Source organism: Anser anser (assembly GCF_964211835.1).
Source record: "Anser anser genome assembly, chromosome: 21".
Taxonomy (NCBI): Eukaryota; Metazoa; Chordata; class Aves; order Anseriformes; family Anatidae; genus Anser; species Anser anser.
In genome coordinates, this window is record NC_139742.1 from 5,072,561 (window position 1) to 5,095,825 (window position 23,265).

General features: G+C 44.6%; 1 long non-coding RNA gene across 2 annotated transcripts; it reads right to left on the reverse strand.

Moving 5' to 3' along the window:
- Positions 1-2,834: 2,834 nt before the first annotated feature.
- On the reverse strand, positions 2,835-17,866 carry LOC310885009. Of its 2 annotated transcripts, none has more exons than XR_014574492.1 (3): positions 17,328-17,866; positions 11,604-11,868; positions 2,835-8,375 (listed from the first exon to the last, which is right to left on the reverse strand). It is a non-coding gene; the product is annotated as an uncharacterized lncRNA (long non-coding RNA). The 2 variants fall into 2 exon arrangements; XR_014574493.1 differs by having other exon boundaries at positions 11,653-11,868; positions 17,328-17,860.
- Positions 17,867-23,265: the final 5,399 nt, after the last annotated feature.

Sequence of the window (23,265 nt, forward strand, 5' to 3'; positions counted from 1 at the left end):
TCTACATACACAATAGTGGGACACTGGAGGGAGCAACCAGTTACAATAGTTATGTTACAGTCACCTTGGTTTTCTGGTTGGTGACAAAGGTTGTTTAACCACCCCAGGGATGCAGAGCACCCGGGCAGTGCAATGACACCAGGCAGTGGGAGGGATGGGACATGGGTCCAGCACTTCTGTGGCCAAACAGCTCCATACTCCCTGCTTAACCACTTCCTGCGCTGGAGAGTGAGGAAACGCATCTTCACCAGCAAAAACCACAACTCCCCCTTTTTCCTTGCTCTTCTGGGACCAGAAGGTCTGACGTCTGATTATTTTTTCCTGGTTTCCCTTCAACAAGACATTTTGCTAAAATTTCTTTCTCAGCTTCAAGGCAGAATCTATAGAATATGTTGGGATGATGGTGGGAACGAGAACGGTGACTCTATCTGAGTGGCAAGTCCTCATGCAGCATTTAAAGTTGTATGCTTCCTTTAGCCACCACTGCTAGCCCTGACCTTGGAGAAGAGACTTCACCAGACCTTCCCTCTAGCTGGTATGGTCATTCTTAGACTCTTACAACCTTACTCCTGTGAACTTCTAGGATCCATGAAGACCCTGTCTGACCCAGGAGGTGTCCTAATGTACTGCTTCTTCTGAGGGACCCTTAATTCTCAAAAATAATTGCTTTCTCCATGAGCTCTCTGCATTCTTAAAGATGTTGCTTTTGATAAATCTTCAAGACCATCCTACCACAACACTTGTGTCTTTTTGTGCACTTTATCTTAAGTGGGCAACCACAGTGCTCTTCACTCGGAGTCGGTTATGTCGTGAGAAGAGTTTGGGTACAGCGGCTGGATTACACCACGAATTCCAGAGCACATCGACTTGAACAAAAAGTCACATTCTTCTGCCTTATAGATACCACCTTGTAAAATACACTACACAACAGTATCCACACATTGGAAATTACTAATTCCAAACAGATTTGGAGCATCTTTTTTTTTTTTACTTTTTTTTTTTTTACTTTTTTTTTTTTTTAAGAAGTTGATTTATTTTGTCTGGAATTTCCCTGTACAGCAAAGTTTGACTTTGATAACTTATTTTATTCAAAGCGGAAAAAAAAAAAGATGAAAAATTTTTGAGCGGAAGCATCTTTCCCACCTTCAAAGATAAGTAGCCACCTGTCTGGATAACTGCCAAGCTATGGCAGCAAATGCCAGGTGATGTCTGTTCAATTCCACGCAACACTCACGATAATGTCATTTTTCCTGGTTGAAGTGTTGATCACAATTGGCATTTCTTACAACTTTTCTTCCTTTTTGTCATTAAAAAGCAGAAATTTATCTGATCCAGATTTTTGCACACATTTTTTTAGAAGTCTAGAAAATAAGTGGATGAATAATTTTATCTCCTGTATTTTTCTGAAGCTGGCTCAGCCGTTGTTTATGATAACATCATGTTTTTTAGTCAAATACTGTGGCTGGTCACCTCTGTCATGAGAATTTGTCTCAGTCCTAAATTGCATGGCAAATATTTTAAGTGAATAATGAATAGTCAATATTGACCTTCTGGGATCTCTTCTCACATGAATACTCATTGTGTTCTCCACAGCCACAGCCTGTCCATAGTGGGGCTGCCTGTTAGGCTCAAAACCCCTTTGAGAGAGCACCATCTGCCCTGCGTCTGGCAGAGGCACCCTTGCAAAACACACAGAAGCAACCCAAAAAGCCCCCTGAAACATGAGATGAACAGTCTGCAGAACCGGTGGACCAGAAGCATTACTGTGTCACCTTGAAAATGTCTATTTTTTTTGTCCTAAAAAAGAAGGAAACCCTTTTTAACCTCAAATATTTGTATTAACGGGAAGTGTTTAGCTAGTCGTGCAAAAGGGACCGGCTTTAGAAGGACCTCATGTCTTGCTAAATGGTAATCTGTTTATATCAGAGCTGCTCACGACAGGTTTGCAGGGCTTGTTTAAGTTTTGTTGCAGTTGGAGAATGTACCCTCCTGCATAAGCCAAGCACATACCAAAGAGGACTGATGAAAGGGCTTCAGACCTACCAGGTCTTCCTCATAACTCACCCCAGAGCCTGGCTGAAGGCAACTGCTGGGGTATGTTAGATGACTTTGGGCTGAAACTCTCCCCTTTGATCCCCTCAGCACCTTTTACGGAGAGAGAGGAAGAAGGAAACTGGTGATGTGTTCCCATTTAAGACACCAAGGTTAGATACAAAGAAAAGGGTAAGCCAGGAACATAAGCCCCATGTACCCACGCTACCCAAGCCCCTACAATTTGCCTGATAACTACCATTAGCACATCCAAGCTGAAGCTTCTGGCCTGCAGAAGGAACAGATCCCAGCTATGTGGTGCCTGGGGCTGTGCAAGGCTGGGAGCCCGGGCCAGTCAGTGGTGTGGCTTTGGCTTTACCAAAAACATTCCTTCCAGGGCAGCTGTATCAAACCTGGGCTGCTGCAATTCCTCGTGTTTTTTCCCTGTCCTCAGCAACTGTTTTCTCCTTGCCTTAGTCAAAATATGCATCTCAAAGCAGACTTGTGGTAGATGGGATGAGGACAAACAGGTTGTCTTCTGAAGTGTCATTCACCGTGGAGGAGAGATGTGGCTGGCTGATGTACAATGGCTCTTCTCCTGTGATAGAAGAAAAAGCCTTTGCCAGCTTGCTCTGCAAGGATCAGGGAGAAGTGGCTTCGTGTAGCACTACATCTTTAAAAACTCCCTGTTTTGAGAATTAAAGGGGTCCCTGGCTGCCTTCTACACTTCTGCCTTCTCAACCCCCCAAATCTTCCTACCACGGGTAAAGATTACTTGTGCTGCTGCAGTTGCTGTCTGCATGCAGGTGAGTGCTTTTGTTTCTCTGTACATTTCCTTTCCTGCCAGCCCGAAGCGACCCTTTTGTCCTCCGGTGGGATAGGAAGTAAATTTCATAATTAGGGGAAGGAGGCGAGACAAAGAGAAAGGCTCCTCGGAGGAACAGAAGGTGATGCATTGAGACAGATGCCTTTTGTGATGCTGTTTGTTAAACACTCTGCTGCTTCCCTTTGTTCAATTCCCCAGCCCGCCTGTGCACTCCCAGCATCTGCACAGCCCAGGAAGGCAGCCTCGTTGCAGAGATAAAGAGGAACAGACTCCATGGGCTCACCCCTCACCATCCCATCCTGAGCTGATGCAAACTCCCAGCACACCTCTCTCCTTCCTCATTATCTCGTGCAAGCCATAGTCAGATAGAGACTCCCAAAATTGTGCTAGACAGCTCCCTATCTTACAAGACCCTCTCCTTTCAGTCTTGGGCTTTTCAGCTGCTGCCTTCAGAAGTTATAGCTCTGTATATTTCCATCCATGCATGTCTCTTTTCAAGCTCTACTTCCTTTAACTCTGAGCAAGTCCAGTGCCTCTTGCTGTCCCTGCACAATCGGCAGCACCACAGCAGATGAAGCCGCTCGCAGCTGAAGCAGAGGTGCTGGGGAAGGTGCAAGCAGCTGCCTCTGCCCTTTCTGTCCTTCTCCTTCCAGCTTTGGGGAGCACTGAGGAAAATAGCCACTGTGGCTGGCATCGAGGCAGATGGCAGTACTAAAACTAAGAGCATTAATTACTACTATTATTTTTAGCAGGAACATATTGCAAGCAGCATGACTCAGAGCTGTCCAAGCCCCTGCAAGAGGCTGAGTGCTCAGAGCTGAGCAGGAGGTAGCTGGCAAGAGCAGGGGAGAAGGCAGTGGCTGCTCCTCCAAAACTTTGGGACACCATCATTGATTTAGGCTGCACCCCCAAAGAATTTCAGGGAACGGATACACACAAAATCTGAATTTGAAATGGGAAAGCTCTCTTATTTCCACTGTTAGAAACCAAAGTTTGGGTGGGATCACGCTATTGCTTTCATTGGCACGTTTCCGTGGGCATCGGCAATGTTCCTTTAGATGTACAGCATTGGTGCTGTAAGTGGGAGACAAATCAGCCCATGTATTTTAATCTCTAACATTTTATTGGCTTCATAAAGCATGGTATGAGGAGCTGTATGAACAAGAAGAGAGCAACAGCCTTGGCTTAAAGGATTTACAACCCAAAAGATAAGACAAGAGTTGGAAGGAAAGGGAATACTTTTCGTTTTATAGCTTGGGAGCTGAAATAGGCTCGGCATGGTTCAAAGACACTTGTGTGGCTCCTAATGACAGGAAACATGGAAATCAAATGCAATTGGTGTCCTCATAATATATACATGCAATTGGAAAGGTCATAAAGAGCCAACAGCAGAGCTGGTAACTGCAAGTGGACCACTACTGCATTGATTTAAGCACAAGGTTAACCTCACTGTTAAAGCCCATGATCCAGCAAAATATCTGAGGTGAGATCTAAACATGGGCTTAAAGCAAACACTTGTTCAAGTGTCTTTCTAAATAGAGATGGATTTAAACCTATTGTCAAAGATAAGTGTGTTCTTCAAGGGTCTGCTAAATTGAGACAGACTCGGAGTCAAAAAGAGGAGTTAAAGAAAATACTTGTCAAATATATTATTCTGAGAATTCTGTGTTCACACATTAATTCATTTATTAATTACTCGTGGGGAAAAAAGAAAAAAATCACCAGATAAGTTATTTAACAAAACCCCACAAATTCAGCATGTAACACATTCATCAGAATCTATTCAAGCAGCTTCAATGCTTGGACAAAACCCTGTTTTTTCATCTAATTTCCCAGGCAGGAAGACTGCCAAAAAGTGCAAATGATGCTGTAAGAATGAAGAGAAGCTTTTCAGCGGCCAAATACCTAAATGATGTTTACATGGACACTTAGCATCTCACTCCCTGAAAGACACATTCCTCTGTGTCGTTTGGACACAGGATTTATTTTTTTTAATGCTTATTTTGGTGTTGGGGGGAGATGGGGCATATTTGTCCACAGGACCGAGCATATCACACTGGATTCATTAAAAAGGGATGGATTGGAGGCAGCAGCTCCTCTGTGCTGAGCTATTGAAAGTGAAATGGGATAATTGCCACAGTTACAACTAGACTGATCAAGCTGAGAGAAACAAGTTTCAAATTGTACCAATCAGCCCTAATCCGAAGGAGTTATTAACACAGCTCTACCCTGGTGAGTCCGCATCTGTTAACTTGAGATAATGATTTATATCACCCTTTATGAAAGTTCCAATTTATCCTAATTCAATAAGAGAAAGCCAGCAAGCTTGGAGGGAGCTGCAGACAAGGATTCAGTGCGAGTCCCCTCAGCTGCTCTCCTCCGCTGGAGGAAGCCATGGGAACAAAGGGAGAAAGAAATACAGAGTTTGAGTAGGTTTTTAAAAAAATACTCTCGGGGGTTGTACAGATGTAAGCCAGCGTGATGATGGCCGAACACTTCTGAACACTTGAATAAGACCAGCAGTGAGGACGGGGTATGGGAAGGGCAGCTGATGCCTCCACCTGGACAGAAGCAGCACTTCTGAATGCCTGGACAAGGGAAGTCTTGTTGGGTCCTTTAAAATTGGACACAAAAGCATACAGCTTCAAAGGCTGGGGGCTCACCCTACATTGACAGTATAGGCATTACATATAATTACATTAAAATATGCATTAACATGCATATTTTTGTGGACACAACATTGCTTAGACCATTGCAGAAGACCTACCTGGGATGTTCCTGGAACAGCATCAAGGCCAGAAGTTAAGCACGTTAGAAGTTATTCCCTTGTAATTGTACATGGCATTTTCCGGGTTTTCAGCGTACGGGGACACTGTAGCCCCAGCTATCATAAAGAGCTCTGGCTCTTTCACAAAATTCTTATTATAGAGCAATTCAGAGCTGCCACAATGAGACTGTCTGTATTATAGAAGTCAAATGTCACAACTAGCTCACGTCCCTTACTGCCTGTACACTACACCTCGACTGATCCCTCGGGAGTTAAAGGGTGTATAGCTGTAGGACACAACATTTTCAGTCTCCTTTGGGTCCTGCGCTAAGTGAGCTAACGTACCAAGATTTCTGCATATTGTTCTTCTCCTGAGGGGAAGCTTTATGTTATTTGCTGTGTTTGCACAGTTCTAGTACCAGCAATGTTTGCTTGGTTTTCTTTTTCTCAAACACATTTGTTCCAGTTGCATTTCTGACCTATTTTACCGTTTTTCTGTGAACACTCACTGAGTGATAGTTTTTGCCTGTTTCAAGAATGTTCCAAGAAAGTGAAGATGAGGAAAGCACTTCAGTGACTAATTTGCAAGGGTTCACAGGCCAAAAAAGAAATTTCTTTGTTCCTTTTTCAGAATACCTTAGCATTTGATTGCCTTTCTCCTATTCCTAAAACTTTTGGCTATCCAATCAGCAAAAACCAAGCAAACAATCCACCTGACAACTGAAATGCCCAGTGATGCTCTGTAAGGAATGACTGTGGCATAGCTGGGTACAGAAAATTGCTTTCAAACAGGCTGGAAAAATTACTTATGCTTCTGAAGTGTTTAATGAACAGTTTTTTGATGAGACACTCCTGATGCCCATTTACAGGCCAATCCCAAAGAGTTCCTGTCACCTCCCTTCCACAAAAGATGTCTGCCATGAGTTCATGTGTATGCTCCAGATCCAGGTTTTCTTACACTGCTTCAGCAGCAATAGCATCTGCCTTGAACCACGCTGGGGTCACTGCCCTGACACCATGTGCATTCGTTAGGTGCTGAATGGGGACCACGTTGCCTTTCTGGTGTAATAAGTCTGCAGTACTAACATGTCTTAGCAGCCAGCTGAAATATTGCCAGAAGACTATTTCCCACCACAGTCAAAACCAAGTCTTTCTTTTTTGTTAGGGACTTTAAACAGTATTTAAGTGAGTCTTCAACTGCCATTGCTGCTTACCCTATTTGTGTCAGGCTATTTGTGAGCATGATATGCTACCCAATGCTGACACCTCTTAAACTCAAATGTGGAGTCATTTCTGGATTCTATCTGAACCTGAATTTCTGCCAAATTCCACATTGTATAGCCTGTAAAATAGGGTGGCAAAGCTTCAACAAAAGAAAAAAAAATGAATGCAGCAAGGAAAAGGGAAAGGGAAAGGAGTCACTGTCAAATGTTAATGACACGTTTCTTGCAATGTGAATGAGATGAAGATTGGTTTGGGGCAGGCGGGGAGGAGGGAGGCGTGCACAGCTCCGAGCGTAGCTGAATTTTTAGAGGTACAAGTTGAAAGGAAAAGAGTGAAAAAAAATCTCATGTTCCAGCTGAAAGAATACAGCAAAGTTATTTGCTCCAACACCAGTTTCTACTTAGGACAAAAATAGCATCCTGAAGGGTCTTTAGGCTGCTGGAACAGGGATCTAAATCCCTGGGCTGTCCTGTCCAAACCAGGACGGATTGTTCCCAAGCAGAAGGGGTTGTGATGCATAGCCAGGACACTCCGCTGGCATTTCTCATCTGCTGTACAAATACTCAGGTCATGCAAAGCAGGGAATTGTGGAGTTGGATTCCCTTCCTTTTGTCACATTGATTCATTTGTTACCTGTGGTCATTAGTTCTTCCATATGGAGATACGTTACTACCAGGAATTTCCAAAGCCCAGTCAAATGCTTCATACGAGATGTCCATATAGCGAAACTGGTATTGAGACCTCGTGCTGCACAGTCTTACAGAGTTCACAGTGGGTAAAATGTATTCCTCTTTCTCAATACACAATTTGCAGGGCACACTGAGTTTTCTATTGATCACAATGAATTAATCCATGGACAAACTAAAAAACTCCCACAGTATATTAAGTACTCATCTGCTGTGCAAAGGCAGACGATTTCTTACCGCTACCATGAGTAAGTGTACAGTTTGCTTAATTGCCAAGCAATCCCTTAAAAGCACAGCTTGCATTTGCTCTGCCATAACTACTTGGCTGGTTGATAGGACTCTGAAATGAACAATGTTATCACCACAAGTCTCATTTAATTACCCGAAGACCTTTTTTACCTGGAAAAAGTCCAGCAAGGTCCCACTGGGACAGAAATCTGACCCAAGTCCTGCAACAAACCCACTGACCCAAAGAGCTCCTGCACCTTTAGGGAGCAAGGACCCACAGTGACCCCAAAGCTGCTAACCACGGCCAGGGCGCACCTGATTTACCTGTGCGTAGACGGTCCTTAATGAGAGCTAACTCTGGAAGAGATGAGGGAACCCAGAGTCCTGATGCTGCAATTTACCAAACCTCACACGAAGCCTCGTTGAATAAGAAAGATGAGTCTGTGCTGCTTGTGGAAGCAGCTGTTCCCAAGCAAACGGCAGGCAGGCTCTGCGGGGCTGCTGGAGGTGGCCACGCTGGTGGCATGGAGCCTATCCCCCCGCGCAGGTGGGGTTGAACGTGCTTCTTCCCAGCTCGGTGTGTGCCAGATGTCACAAGTGTTAGACATTCAATCTGTAACAATAAGGGAGATGTAAAAACAGTAACTATTAAATATTTATCAAGATTATCTGTTTGACCTTTATTTTTACAACTATTTGCACGCTAGCAAGGAGCTGCAGAGGCTGGCTGCGAAGGGGAAGCTGGGGAAGCAGCTGTGCCTGGCACCACATTTTAGCTCTCACTTCCTATCTTTCTATCCTCCTCCTCCTCTCACCTTCCCTCCTTCCTCTGGAGGTGTTGGGAATAAGCCCACGAGCCGGATAAAAGCCTGAAATGGCTACTGTGGTTGGCACAAAGCAGATGGCAGCAGGAAGCCTAAGGGAGATTTCATTATTACTACTGGATTTAGCCAAAGCACGTCTCAAGTTTTCCAACAAGGAGCCAATTTCCAAACTCTCTGCATCTTAAGGAGGCAGCACAAGAGCTGAGCAGGACTGAGGAAGGATTCACACCCTCCCAGTTTCACATTTCCTTTTTATTCTTTCTTCCTCAGGAGGCACTGGAGTGAGCTTTTGCCATGTAGACAGCATCCTTCTTGCATTCTTACCCCTCAAACCCTTCCGAAGTCAGAAGTGAACTTCTCTCTCCAGGGTGCGAGATAAAAATAAGAGAGAGCAAGAAGGAGGGGGAAAAAAAAAGATTTCAATTGACCCTCAGTTTCTGTTTGACCGTCACAGCTAATTGAATTGCCTTCAGTCAGTGCCAGACTTTGATGGCTGCCTTAAGAATAGGGCTGGCAGAGTAACAGAGGATGACAGCTGCTTTCTGCAGCTGGTTCCAAACCAAGGAGCAGGTCAACGAGCATGGATGAACTGGGGCTTGCAAGCAAACGCGGACATGCGCACTCCTCTCCACAACATGGGCTGAGGAATGGGATAAATTGTCATCTCTTTCTCTCTTTTTCCAGTTCAACATAAAATATCTGGACAAATGTCACTGCTTTATAGTGGGTGATGAGTTTTTGTGTACCTTTTTTTCTTTCTTCCCTTCCTATTATTTCCCTATGCCCATTTTTCTGCCCAGTGGTTGGGATGGAATCAGTAATCGAAAAGCAGCACTGCTGAAATCAATTGAAAAAGTCATTAAGCAGCTGTGGTGTAAAAAAGCCTTCCCTGCACTGAACTCTGGAGCTGGCCCCATTCATTCACGTCTCCTCCCCAGCTTACTCTGCTGGTGCTGGCTGCCCAGTTGGGATGCTGTATCCTGAAGATCCATTGGCTGCAGCCAGGCATGGAGGAACCAGTCACCTGTTAAATTTAGATTTCTTGAATCTGCCAGCAGCCTGACACATTGATAAACAGCCGCGATTTTTAGCAAAGGTTGGGAACGCTCACTCACTCGCTGTTAATTGCCTTGTGGTACTGAACCATAAAACCTGCAGTGACTCAAGCCCGAGCAAGCTCCCAGCAATGCAGGCAGAGGGGACCAACCATACCGAGATCAAGGTCCCTCCATCACTCTCTGGACCGCAGGCCAGTTGATCGCTCTCAGAATAAAACCTCCCGGATTTACGACCGGCCCAGCCGCTGTGTCAATAAGAACTAGAAGCTACGGCCACCAGGCTGTCACCGGCAGAGATGGACCTCCCAGCAAGCAGCCACCCCATGCCGTGATTCATTGTGGCAGGGGGCAAAGGTGCCTCACGCACAGGGTGCACTTGCAGTTCTGCGTGATTAAAAAGGAGAGCACAGAGATATGTTCAGTGAGCTGAGCAGGGTCGGATGCTTCAAGAACTCCTTGCTCAGGCATCTTAAAAGTGACAGCGTTTGTACCAGCTCAGGGGGGTAACAAATTAAGTAAAGTAGCACTGGTGGCTGGATTTCTTAGAAGAAAATGTCCAGCCCTGGAAAAACCTGATCTGAACTCTGGCCCTGAATACTGAGAAATCAGACTGGTATTTTTGGAAATCTGGCCATAGATATTTTAATAGGTTATGTGAAGACTATAAAGCAGAATAAAGTGGCCTGTAATACGATGATCAAATACTTTTTGAGAAACAAAGGCATAAAATACGGCTAATAGTGATATCCAAAGGTGGAGGGTGACTTACTGTGCCAGAGAAATTTATCATTGTTTTTTTGTCCAATAAGTATTTGTTCCTAGCTTACATGAGAAAAAGCAAAACCAAAAACAATATTTACTCTTAAAGGAGACAGCTTCCTTTTTGTTGTTGTTGTTGTTTTGTTTTATTTATTTATTTATTTACTTATTTATGGTATGTACCACAGATTATTTCTGATGGAGCTAGTCTAATCCTCAGATGGAAGAAATTAGCATGACAATCAAGTGACTTCTCTAAAAATAGAGCAATTATCAGGAGAAAAATAAGGTCAAAATGTATTTACCACTAATTCAAAATTGTAGTGAGCCACTGAACAAGTGATTTGCTATAACATGGAAATGTCCTGGGGGTATGAGTTGAGAAGCAGAGCTATACATGTCGCTGCTTGCAATTTTATGAAGTGGAAGTAGTTGGAAATGTTGTCTTTTGTGGCTGCAGGAAGAAGGCCAGCTATTTTTCTGGCATGCAGATGATACATCTTTTTAAACTTTACAACTCAAAAGGTACCCTGCTCATCAGGTGATAATTAATTAATGAGAGGATAGAGACTGGACAACAACAGAAGATAAGAATATAAAGTGAAGAGTCTTACCTTCATATTCCTGCCTAAGCACTTGTTACTTTTATTGTCACAAGTATAATGTGCTGGATGGACTTCAGTCTCATCTGATGACAACACTAATACCCCTCACTAACATGTCCACCAGTGTAAAAGTGCAAGTGACAAGAGCCGTGTTTCACTTACTCCCCATAACACTATCATTTTTCATCATTCAGGAACTAGCTATACAGTTATTCATTCCATTGGGACTTCCTGCTAATTGGAATAGGTCTGTGTTCAGAGCACATTTCTTTCCTGACAGGCATTTAAAAAGTTTAAGCAGAACCCATGTTTATGCCCATGCACACAGACATTAACATTTAAACTGATAAGCAAGAAGAATCCAGGGTCAGACAGAAAACTTGCTGCTTCCCCAGAGAGTGAGAAGTGTTCTTGTGCAAGAAACAGTGACTTTCTGGAGATGCTCTGAAAGCTTCTATGAAGTTTCAGCAGTGGATGGTATCTGGGAAAGACTTAGAGTTATGACTGGGGTGTGTGTGGGGCTAGGCAGAACCTTTTCCTGAAGAAACAGATTAATAGTCCTTGTTACACCTCATCTTGACACTGGGTTACTTACTGTACAAGACACCCAATCCAGTGCCTCATGCAGTGCTGTAAATGCACACCTTTGTCCATCCCATGTGCCTGCGTGGCTCTTGTGAGCCTCCAGGACCAGGTGGTGCACAGGTCCTCACGGCCACCATTGGTGTCTGGCTGGGCTCTGCCTTCACGCTCAGGACAGGCAGTCTGCGGTTCCACCACGGTGCTCACGCAGGGGATGGCACTTCATCTCCTCTCTGTCCTCCCTGTCACCGTGCCAGGTCAGAGACTGTGCAGAGCCCCTGTAATTAAACCGGATAAATAAAGTCACATTGCTCATAATTACTGTGGACAATTTTGTGTAATTAGATGTTAAGTGTGGTATCCACTCTCCTTTATGGCCCTAGATAAATACCTGCACCTTGACTTAGAAGTCTGATAGGAAATATAACTGCTTTGTTGCTCTCTGTATAATTAACTACCATTAAAGCCACTAATTAGATCGTAAGTTTTAAATAAGATGCCCTAATTATCTTTGGTACACAGTGAATTGATTTGCTGGGGCAAAGCCTTCCAAAATGAAAAAATACCTTTTGGCAGTTCTGAGGGTTATTTCTGTTGGATTACGTCTCTGTGTCGCAGTCTGCAGGAGCACATGTTAAAGGTGCACCACGCACTTGCCAGAGGAGATGTCACTTTGGTGCCTACGATGCCGAAGGACGCAGAAGAGGAGCAGATGTCCCCAGAACACGGTCCCTACAAATAGCTCTGAGTGCGTGCACACTTCAGGGAAGTTGTTACTTCCTGAAAGAAACCTGATTTTGTTGTGATGAAGGACATGTTCTAAGCATCTAAACATTGTCATTGTTCCCATTTTACAGAAATAAGGGAAAGGTTTCAAGCAGTGGCCTCAAGGATGTAGAAGTTATGGTACCACATCAACTGTCGTTTTCCAAACACATGAGGCTGGGAAAGGAGCAAGCTGGATACTGTACAGGCAATCTGCGGCTACACCTTGATATTAGCACAGCGATTTGTTTCTACTTCATTCTCATTTGTTTCGGGCAGCTTTCTGTGACTTTCCCAGCTGGCAAGCACTTTAATCTCCTGGGCTGTGGAAGCAGAGAATACGGTGTGCACAAAGAGAATATAATCTAGCGAACACCCACACCTGAATCCCGATTATAAAAAAGTGGTGGCCAATTGCAGAACAAATATGCCATATGGTTTGGCATTCAAAGCTGTCTGCCTTTGCATTTCATGAGCTTTTGATGTTTGAGCAAAGGTGAGCCAAAGCCAAGGCAATTCTCAGGGCAAAGACCTGCACAGAGATTTCATGGTGTAAATATAAGATACGGAATCAAAGAATATTCTCAGAGCTTTTCATCCATTTTAATTGGAAGAAAAATGTATGCTAGGCTGGCACTTCAGTGTTTGCTCAAGGTTATAGGTTCAGGCCTATACTGGATTTTGATGAATTCCAACTGCAAAAAAAAAAAAAAAAATCAGAGAAAGCTGAAGAATAAGGCTAAAAAGGCATGGAAGGGCAGAACCAAGCAGGAGGGATCAGCAAAGACCCAGACAGAAAAAAACACATCTTTCCTGTAGCCCATTTTCTCTTTTCCCCAGGGTCAGGTGAAGCTGGAAGCTCCTCGGGGTTGGCCTGAGTCTGGGCAGAATGGAGCTGCTCTGCGAGCAGCCACGTGGCAGTAGAGTCTTTACTAGAAACTAAGATATAGAGACAACTGCAAATTGTTTCATTATTTTGTAGTTGTAATACTAACTCTCTGCTTGAACACAGGTGATAAGAGAAGAAATACACTTTGATACAAGCAGTTTCTCTATGGCAGAAAAGCAGTGTGCTGTTAAGCCCTTGTCCTACACGCTCAGCAGGGCAGCTGAGGGGCTGGATTTTTCTGAAATCCCTGAAGTGAGCCCAGCCTTTCTCGACCTCTGTCCTCTGACCCCTTCCCAAAAGTTCTTACCCTCCCTCAGTGAGTCTCGGATGAGAAATGATCCTTTGTTCTCCAAAAACCCTGGAAGCCACTTTCCCTTCTCATCACATTTCACAAGAACTAAACTCCATTATTTACAGGGCTTGTGTAACACGAGATTTTGTTCCTGTCAAAACTCAAAGTTTCCTTGACTAAGGGAAATACTAGTTTATTTGCCCCTCATCTGACATACCATTTGATGCCTTCGCGGGGTTTATGCACTGTTGATATATCTGAAACTTAAGGCTTTGAAAGATGATTGAGGAAAGTGGAAGTATTTTAATAGAAATCAGTCCTTCACTCCTAGCTTTCACAGATTTGCACATGCTGGTGTTGGACTTCCTTGGATCTTATACGCTTATATCAAATTAAAAGGAGATTTTTTGTTTGTTTGTTTTTGTTTTGTTTTCTTCTCTTTCTGAGGGGCCAGGATATTAATTGCCAAGGACAGCACCTAGGCTTTAATTCAGTGTTTTACTCCTGCAAATACCTTAGGCTCCCAGGAACATTTTGAAAGGTCAAAGGGAATTTTAAGCAGTCCCCTGCCTCTGTTGTCGCATCCAAATACACAAAAAATGAGAAAAAATCCCTAGATAAAGATACTTAGCCATGTCCCAAAGACAAGGCCCACAGCACATTGTGCTGTTTTCGGAGTGGTGGGCAAGCCATAGTTTTCCTTGCTGCCACTGACACGGAGATAATTCTGCTGAGTACAGATGTCTAGGACAGTGCTGATCTTGTACCCTTAGGGCAGCTCCAATAAAAGCCAAAAAACCTCCAATAGTCTAGCCCATTCCACTGCAGAACAGTCTTCCTCACTATTCCTTGTTTTACTTAATGTTCAAGTCTTTAAAATAAAAAATAACCCTTGTTCCCTGGCCATTCTTTCCTCTCAGCTGCCCTGCTCCTTTTTTTCCTTTCCCTCCTGCTCTCCTCCTCCTGCAGGCTTCGGCTGCAAACCAAGTGGGACTTTGGCAGGCAACCTGCTGTGCGTGATGCACGGCTCCAGGTGCTTCTGGACCTGCTGCACTTCAGGTGAGTGAGAGGAGGTAAGGAGGTATGGAGACATCACCATGACTGCTGCAGCAAGGCTGCAGCTCCAGCTACAAGCACCACGGAGTTAAGTGCGATTGCAGACTAGATAGACTTGTCTGTTCTGCAATAGCACTGACATGCTTGTATGCACTAATGTCTTTCTGATCTCCGCTGAATTTAAGGGAAGACTGCCTTCCTCTTGCTTCCCGTCCCCAGTAACAAAGCAGTGGCCTTGGCTCACTTTGAGGAGAGCAAGCATCCGTGCCTCTCCTCGTACCTGTTGGCTGAGCACAGAACAAAGTACAAGCAAGAGAAACACAGTGGAAAGTTGTGTGCAGGCTGCAAGACTGCTCTCCTTTGTGGTCGGATCTGAAGTTATTTGTTACACCTTTAATTCCTAGATGAATCGAGAGAAAAAATAGTCCTGTGTTCTTATCCTCTGGTGCCACGGTATTGTGCAACCCCAGCAGCTTAATCTCTTTCATACGGAACCAAAATAATGTGAGTGATAATGTTGTGTTCATGAATAACCAACAGGTAGCTGTACCAAAGCACACAAGACAATGGGAACAATTATGGCCCCTTCTTCATGACTCACTGCAGGAACCTACTGCCGCTAAAGAAAAACCTTTTGACACCCTCTCCCAGTCTGTTCCCACACATGTTCCTCTTAGAATTTCAATATAAGATTAAATTTGAAATGTGTAATTAATTGGCTAAAAAAATCCCTTCGTCTACAATAAACACCTGCAATCCCTCGCTGGGTGCACCTTTTCTGCAAAGGTTCCAATAGCTCTTCTGCCTTTGACTTTGGGATAGGTTTTTAAGGCCCAATTAAGTAGATATTTTTCCAATATCCCTACGTGTTAATAAAAGGCACCACATTATCAGTGCACTGTTTGGATGGGATATTCAGTGAGACTGACTCCTACAGGGAGAGAAATCAGGAAGCAGCCTCAGAAATCCATTTGAACTTTTGGGAAACTATTTAATAAAGCATATTCTTAAAATAGCCAGGGCACATCTTCACTGGAAACAACTTGCAACACAAAGTTAAGCCTCCATCTCTTAAATAAAGCTTAATCTTTCACAATTTGAAATGTACCACTTTGCAAGATTTCTATACAAAACCAATCGCTTAATTTTCATTGCAAATAAGATGAAAATCAGAACAAAAGAGTCGGTTCCTTGGGAAACCACATAGAGCAAAACTGTGAGTTTGATGCAGACTTATCCCTGGCCCCAGGAGTCACAACGCTGCACATCCATAAGCCATCTGCAGCTGCGGGGCCAGGCGTCAGTCACTAGCTCCCACCTTCCCTTCCTAACCTGTCCTAGCCACATCCGTGCTGGCTGCACCTTCTGGGGGCTAAACTAATCCCTTCCAAGTTTAGTTAAAAGACTCCCATCGAGCTCAGATAGGTATCAGACCAAGCTTCATTGACTCCTGCTGTCGGAGAGGCAATCACTCAGCAGGAAAGAAGGGAGGTGATCCTTGCACGTGCAGTTTATAACTCTCTAAGGGATACGGACAGCAATTACACATGGTCCAGCCTGGTGCAAGCCTGGGCAGTGAACCCGCCACCAATTGCTCGTGTCTGAATATCCTTGAGCAATTTCTCCTGTGCTATTAAACATACAGCTTCCCTACTGCCCAAGGTAGATAAGGATGTAGATTTTGCCTCCAGCATGCCCTGTTGTTAGACGGTCTGTCAGCTCCAGAGCACTCCCGTTCACTGGAGCGGCCCATGTAATTATAAAGGAAGGGTAATTGAAATAAGGAGAAAGCAACACTTGAAAAGGAAGCAAATGATTCAGAACATGCAGAGCCATCCACCCACATCAGCAGGGTCAGGAGGTCTATCAAGCTTGGAAGCAGAAATGCTTTTGTCTGGAAGGGAAGAAAAAGAAACCCTAATAGGATATATTTATAATCTTAAGTACTGGAACTTCTTGTTTTCTTTTTTCTTAAAGCAATCCCTCTCACACTGCAAGACAAGAAGCAACAAATACATTCAAAAGAGGGACAACCTTTGCTAGCAGTTGACAGCCACTGTTGGCCAAAATGTGAGACGAAGACAGGGGGTCTCAAGAGGTCTGCCTCTGCCCAGCACTCCTGCTTTTTAAATAGAAACTGAATCCCACTCTTGCTCCCTCTCTAAAAGCCTGGCCAAGAAGATACCATTCCTTCTGTCTCAGCCTTAACAAGCAAGAACTTACGATCAAACCTATTCCTTCAGGATTTGCAAGCCAGGTGTTTCAGCTCCAGTGCCTTGATTTCTGGGCCAGGCCTGCAGACTAAGCAAGAGCCTCAGAAGCTGTAAATTGACATTGCTCCATTGACTTCAGCAGCATTAAAACCATTTGCACTAGCAGATGATCTGGTCGGCTGTTTTATATACCCATTTTTTCCCCTCAGTTGCTTTTTTAGTCTCACCCATGCCAAAAATATTGAAATTTCCTAGTCTCTCTCTGAAAGACTTGAGAACACCAACCCTCGACACTGCAACCAGGGACACAAAGTGGAGAGATGCAGGTTACAGAAAGGATTCATGGCAATTCAGGACGCAGCAACCTTCCAGGTCCCCGTGACACGTACTTCCTAAACACCAGCAGAGTCTTACACTAACCAGTTTCATTGAGAAAGTGGCTGAATATTGTATTTGCCATTTTCTGAACCTTTTAGTGTCGGCCTGTTATTAGTGGGAAGGAATAAGAAGCTGTAGATTTACCAGAACCAGCTCTGAGCCTCCTTCCCTTCACGTTCATGGGTAGGAGCGACGCCAGGCTTCCATCCATCTCCTCAGAGCTCAGGAGACAAAGTCCAAAGGCACCAGCGAACTCCTCGAAGACCAAGCCATAGACTATGACTTGTGGAGGAAAAATGAACTTCTGTGTAGCTTTTAATGGCTCAATTCAGACACTTTGTTCCTGTCAGAGGCTTCTCGGGTGTCCCTGAGCATGCCTGCCTGTCCATGCTTCACAGAGCCTTCCTCTAGGGCAGCTTCCCAAACCCACAGGTAAATATTTTTCTCAGATAATGCTGCCAGTAAGCACTAGCTTAGAGACACGTTAGTAAGCATTTTCCATGCTTTGTGAAGCACTTTGTGCATTCCAGAAGACTCCCAGCAGCCCAATCGCACCTTTTACATAGTCAAATGCTTTCCGCTTTTAAGAAGATCTGAAGCAACGCTTTATTTTCTAACTCACTTCAGCAGTTTTAAACACAACTTGTCACAGCCCGAATTATTTTCTAATTTTTTTTTTTTTTTAAGCAGCTTGACAGACCTCTGGGGAATTTTACCCTCAAGTTAAGATTATTTATCCTTAGGAGGAAGAGAGAAAACCAGGGAAAACGTTTAAGCCCACTATTTTCTGAAGGCCCCGGCCTGGCCCCGCCCGGCCCCGGCTCCTCGGCCCCTCAACGCGGCCGGGCCGGGCCGAGGCGATGGGGCCCAGCAGGTAGGGAGTGGTTGGGTTCGGGCATTGTCGGTCTGTTTTTGTTACTTTATGTGTGAATTTTAAGTATTTAGGGTGTTCTTCTCTCTGAAGGGTGAATTTTAAGGTTTTCTTGAAGTTCTTCATCGGGGGTTGGACCCGATGATCTCTTGGGGTCCCTTCCAACCTCTACAATTCTGTGATTCTCTCTGTGCCTTGTGTGTGTCTTTTTAAAGAGAGTTAAACAGGGTGTTTTTAAGCTTGTTTCGTTTCCACTACGGGCTTTTTTTAATCAAGTTTTAGTCTGGAGCTGAGAGGAATTTCATACAGCTCTTGCTTCTCAAGCCTGAAAAAATCTGGGTTTCCCTAGAAGCAGACACTAAGGAGCAGGATACCTGGAAAAAACAGTTTGTGGTGGAAAAAAATCATTAATAGCTTGGATCTGGGAGGGCTGATTAAGAAGCTCACCCTGACAAAAGCAGCACCCCTTTATGACCAAGAGCCAGCAGCCGGGCTGAGGCAGCGCAGGTGCTGGGTGCCTGAGCAGTCCCGGCCTTAGTTAGCACAGGAGGCATTGCCTGGAGTGCGTTTGTCCCAAGAGCACACGCCTGGCTTTGTTGAGGAGTGATTTTCCTCGTCTCTTCCCAAAACAGTTTGTAAGCGGGGTCTGCAACCCCTGGGTGAAGGGCTTGGTGCCTGAGTGTGCTCTCACTATGGTCACTAAAGCTTCGTTCTGACCAGTCTTAAATTGTACCTGTGTTGTTACAGCTTGGAGTCCTGGTACTCCCTGACACGTTCACATATCTATATATATGCCTTGCTCTTTATGGAGCTCTAATGGATATATGGAGATGAGCAGGGATTGGGGAGACATCTGCAACAGTTCAGCTACATCAGGGACTTCCCATCTCAATACAAAGCCCAGGTCTAGCAGAGGCTGCTGCCCTTCCTAACGCCTGGGATACTTTTACTATTGGCTGTGCTTCCTATGGGTTATTGACTTGTGGACCCCAAACACTTCCTTGGGGTGGTGATAACTTCAAAGAGTAGGGCCTCCTCCCTTGGAGGCATCTGGCAGTCTGCTTCCAGCAGAAGTGCAGTTGGGTGTGTGACTCCAGCGATGTGCTTCAGTGCTGTGGCTTATTAATTATTTCCTGGGGCTCTTCAAGAAAGGTCAAGATTGTTTTGAGATGGATGGCATGCAAAGTCCCTGCCCCAAAGAGCTGATGTTTGAGAAAACTCTTTCTAAACTGTAATGAAGAGAGGAGGCGGCTGAGGCACAATCTAGCCAAATTATATTGATAATATGTAGTAATTATATAGCACTTCACATGATCAGAGCACTTTACAAACATTAACTAATTTACAGCATTTACTGAAAACAGATGTGCCTTTTTTTTTTTTTTTTTTCCTGTGGAAAAAGAGAAACACTGAGCTGCTTGGCAGTAGAGAGCAGTGGTCAGGTTGTAGTCCCTAATTTGTGAGGAAGCTGGGAAGTGGTGCAGGGCTGCATGGATCTTCCAGAGGTCTTGCAACCGTTTGCACCTCTTGTAGTGGTCGAGCCATGTCAAAACCAAGAAGTGCCTTGGTAGTTTCTAAATCTGATGGGTACTTTTATTCTACCAGGTGAATTTTTAATGTCCAACAAGGGCATGGACTGCATGTGAAGGCCTGGAACCTGCTCTGTTGTTGCCATCACTGACCTCTGATACCACCTGGAGCAAGACAGCTGATGGTAGCAGTGACCCGTCTCCTGCGCAGTGACCAAAAAGGTATGCTTGCCTTCGTAGACCTAAGGCTATGTTCAGACTTTTCAATCTTGCTTTGCATTCCTTCTTGTCTTTCTGTTTAATGTCCTCTGAATATCTGTCTAGCCTTACATGCTTGTAACACCACCAGTTCATCTCACACGGTGCCTTCTTTTAAGCACCATGCAGCTATAAATTGCTGCATTATGCTACACGTTCTTTAGAGGCACACATTGTATTTATATAACTTATGTAACTTATATAACTTTGACCCTTCTGTAGCTGTGTCTTGTTTGGTCACCAAAACAAGTAGTTTCCACTGTGAATTGTGTACAGCTGCTTAGAAAGTACTAGAAAAGTGCATGCAGGACAGGGGTGCACAAATGTCTGAAATTCCTGTGGTAATTTCCTTTTCCCCTTGCTGTGACCAGCCACTGGTTTCCCTTGCCTCCTAGTTGTTTTGTGGCAGGGTAATTAAAAAAAGATGTTTACTTGTCTGAGTATTTTGCTATCAACAGCATATATATTAACCTTATAAATTAGCCTTTTATGTGGTACTGTATCAAAAGGCTCTTGAAGTCCAACTAAATTATGCTTTACTTCTCGACCCTGTCCCTTGTCATTGTCACCACCTCAAAGAAATTAATCAAGTTTGTTAGGCATGACCTCCTTTTAGTAAATCCAGGATGACTCTTAAACAATCTGTACTTGCCAGGTGTACTCCAATGTTGTCCCTGGGCAGTGACTGCCAACTTCTGCACGAGCAGAGAGAATATAAAACTGTGCTTGGGAAGTGGAAGTGGAGGGAGGGGTGAATCTTGCGGGACTGCAAAGCGGGATCTGACTGAGGCTGAGGGGTGTATTGGGGCGCGAGGGGAATCCTTGCAATACCACAGGTAGGAACGGAAGAGTGTAAAAGTCACAAAAGCCTGTGGATGCTTCAGCAACATTGCAGCCTGGCATTGAATGGAAAGAGCAGAGCAGGGAAGAAAGCAGCAGGGCGGGTTTGATGCTCCAGGGCTGGGCTGTGCCACAGAGCACTGGAGGGAGGTGGTGGAGCCTAAGGCTTTCTGCAATGCTGCAGTGCCGAACCAGAACCCGTGAGCAGGGATCTGAGAGACCAGGGAAGGCAGTGAGCTGCTGCAGTGCAGGGCTGGGTGGCAGAGCAGTGCAGGCTGCAGTGCTGCAGCGTGGGAGAGAGTGGGGAAAACGAGCTGGAAAAAACGGGTTTCTGGTACTGCTGCAGTGCAGAGGAGTTGTGCAGAGACGGGGGAGGGAATGCAGGGAGCTTCGTGTAATGATGCAGTGCAGAGCAAGGAAGAGGGAAAGCTGGGCTGCAGATCCTAGAGCTCAGGTAGGATTTGGGGAAGGAGCACGGACTGTCTGGATGCTATCGTGCAGTGGCACAGCAGCTCTGGACATTCACTCACCTCTACCATTCAGAGCAGGAGGGAGGCAATATTTATTTAGGGCAGGCTCAAAAAATCTTAATGTTATAAACTTAATTTTTTTCAATCCTTTAATGACTGCTTTCTTTGAGCTTTTTTTTTCCTCACTGAGATTACGAAGTTTGATTCGAGGTGGCTCTCATGTCATCATATGGCTCCAGGAGCTGGGGCTTAAGGGAAAGGAAAAGATGGGAACTGCAGATCCAAGCTTAGGGGGCAGAGTCGCTGCCATCTTTCATGCTTTTCCCTTGTATTGCAGGTTTTGCTCAAGGAGCCTTTTTTTGCTTACATTTGCTTTCACCCACTCTTGCATGAGTTTCTTCTGTGTGGTGATATAATGGATTTACTGTGCAAAGAAATGCCTGCAGCGTTGTTACAGAAACACATGAGGCCCATCTTACCAAGGAGATTCTTTCTCCAATTAAATGCATATTTCTGTTGTGCTTGTTATGTGTACGTTGGTGCTCATCGTGCTTGTGAGGAATTGCAGCAGATCCTGCAGTAAGCCTTGTTGAAGTCAGGAGAGAGTAATTATTCTTTTTCATTTGGTTTCTGTTTCTCTTCAAGTCTCCACAGTTTTTTCTGCTTTAAAGACTAATGGGTTAGAAATTTCAGGTTTGGAGAGGAGGGCTGTACTTGAGGGACGTGAACAGATGAAGCACAAAATACTTGCTTCTTCCTATAGCACTTGTCACAAATCAAGAAATTCACTGTAAAAATGCTGAGGTTTGGAAGTTACTTTTCATTTTAAATTTAGAAGAAAAATGAGAACTGTCTTCAAAATATTGTGTGAGAGATGAGCGTGAGGATATCTGGATGTGTAGGGGACAGCAGCTCCGCTGAGGATGCAGAAAGATGAGAACTGCTGATGGAGCTGGGACTCTGGGCACCATTTCTAGACTAGCATATGAATACGTAGCACTGAAAGGGCATCCCAGTAGCTGGCAACCCATCCTAGAAATCCCAGCCTGCACTTGAATCGCTCCACAAAATTTTCAGTGGAAGTGCCTAGCCTTCCTCAGTATATTTCTGGAAATGCAAAGGATTTTTTTCCTTAATTCCATTGTTTTAAGTTCTAGATTACAGTATGCTGATGGCCGAGCTGCTTTCATTAGCACAGATGTAACTTGAGTAACATCCTTAGAAGCGAGCCCACAAAGCTGCCTGAGAGCAGGGCTGCGTAGCCAGCTGGGAAAAGTGCTGCTGTTTGTTGTCATCTCCTTGATACCACCCCGGCACTGTTATTAGGCCCCGGTACGATGTCCTAGACTGTAGAAGTGGGGGGCTACTCCTTAACAGCTACCAGGCTGTGCCTCAAGTAATTACATAGGACATTTTTACAACAGGTTGTGGTTTGAAATCACTGTCATCTTGCTCATCCCCTCCCAGAAGGGAGGCAAAATGCAAGAGGAAACGCTTAGCTGATTATCTGGTTGGGTCTGGAAAAAGCAAGAAGGTTGATCTTTTGGTTGGTTGTTCACTGGTTTAAACATTACCTAGCTCTTCGAGCTGCTCAGCTGCCTGCCTTCCTCATTCTTTCCTCACCAGGATTAACAGATAAGAAGATGGAGTATTCAGTGAAAAGTGAGAGGTTTTGTTAGTATATCTGTTCATCTATCAAAGTCCAGACTGCAGCCTTTTGTAAATTGACTCTGCTACTTTTCTTCTTTCATAAATTACTCTAAAAAATAGAGACAAAAGGCTGCCAACTGTGTTAGTTCCTGGAAAAATCCTTCTTCTGTTTAATATACAACTCTTGAGAGACATTTAAAAGCGAGATGCAGCCATGCGTGAATGTCTGCATGTGTACCAAAGTGCCACATCACACTGCAGGATTTCAACACCCCAAGCGATGACTTTGCTGCGGAGTGCTTCGTTCCAGTTCCATTTTTTTCCAAAGGGAGCCTGTTTAGGTTTTGGGCTCGAGCTGTGGTCAGCCCTTCAGGGACAGGGCTCTTCCCTCACCCACGCTGGTTGTATCATCTGGGCTGGCCTTGGTACCCAGAGCAGCTCTCCCCCAGGTCTCTTCAACTTGG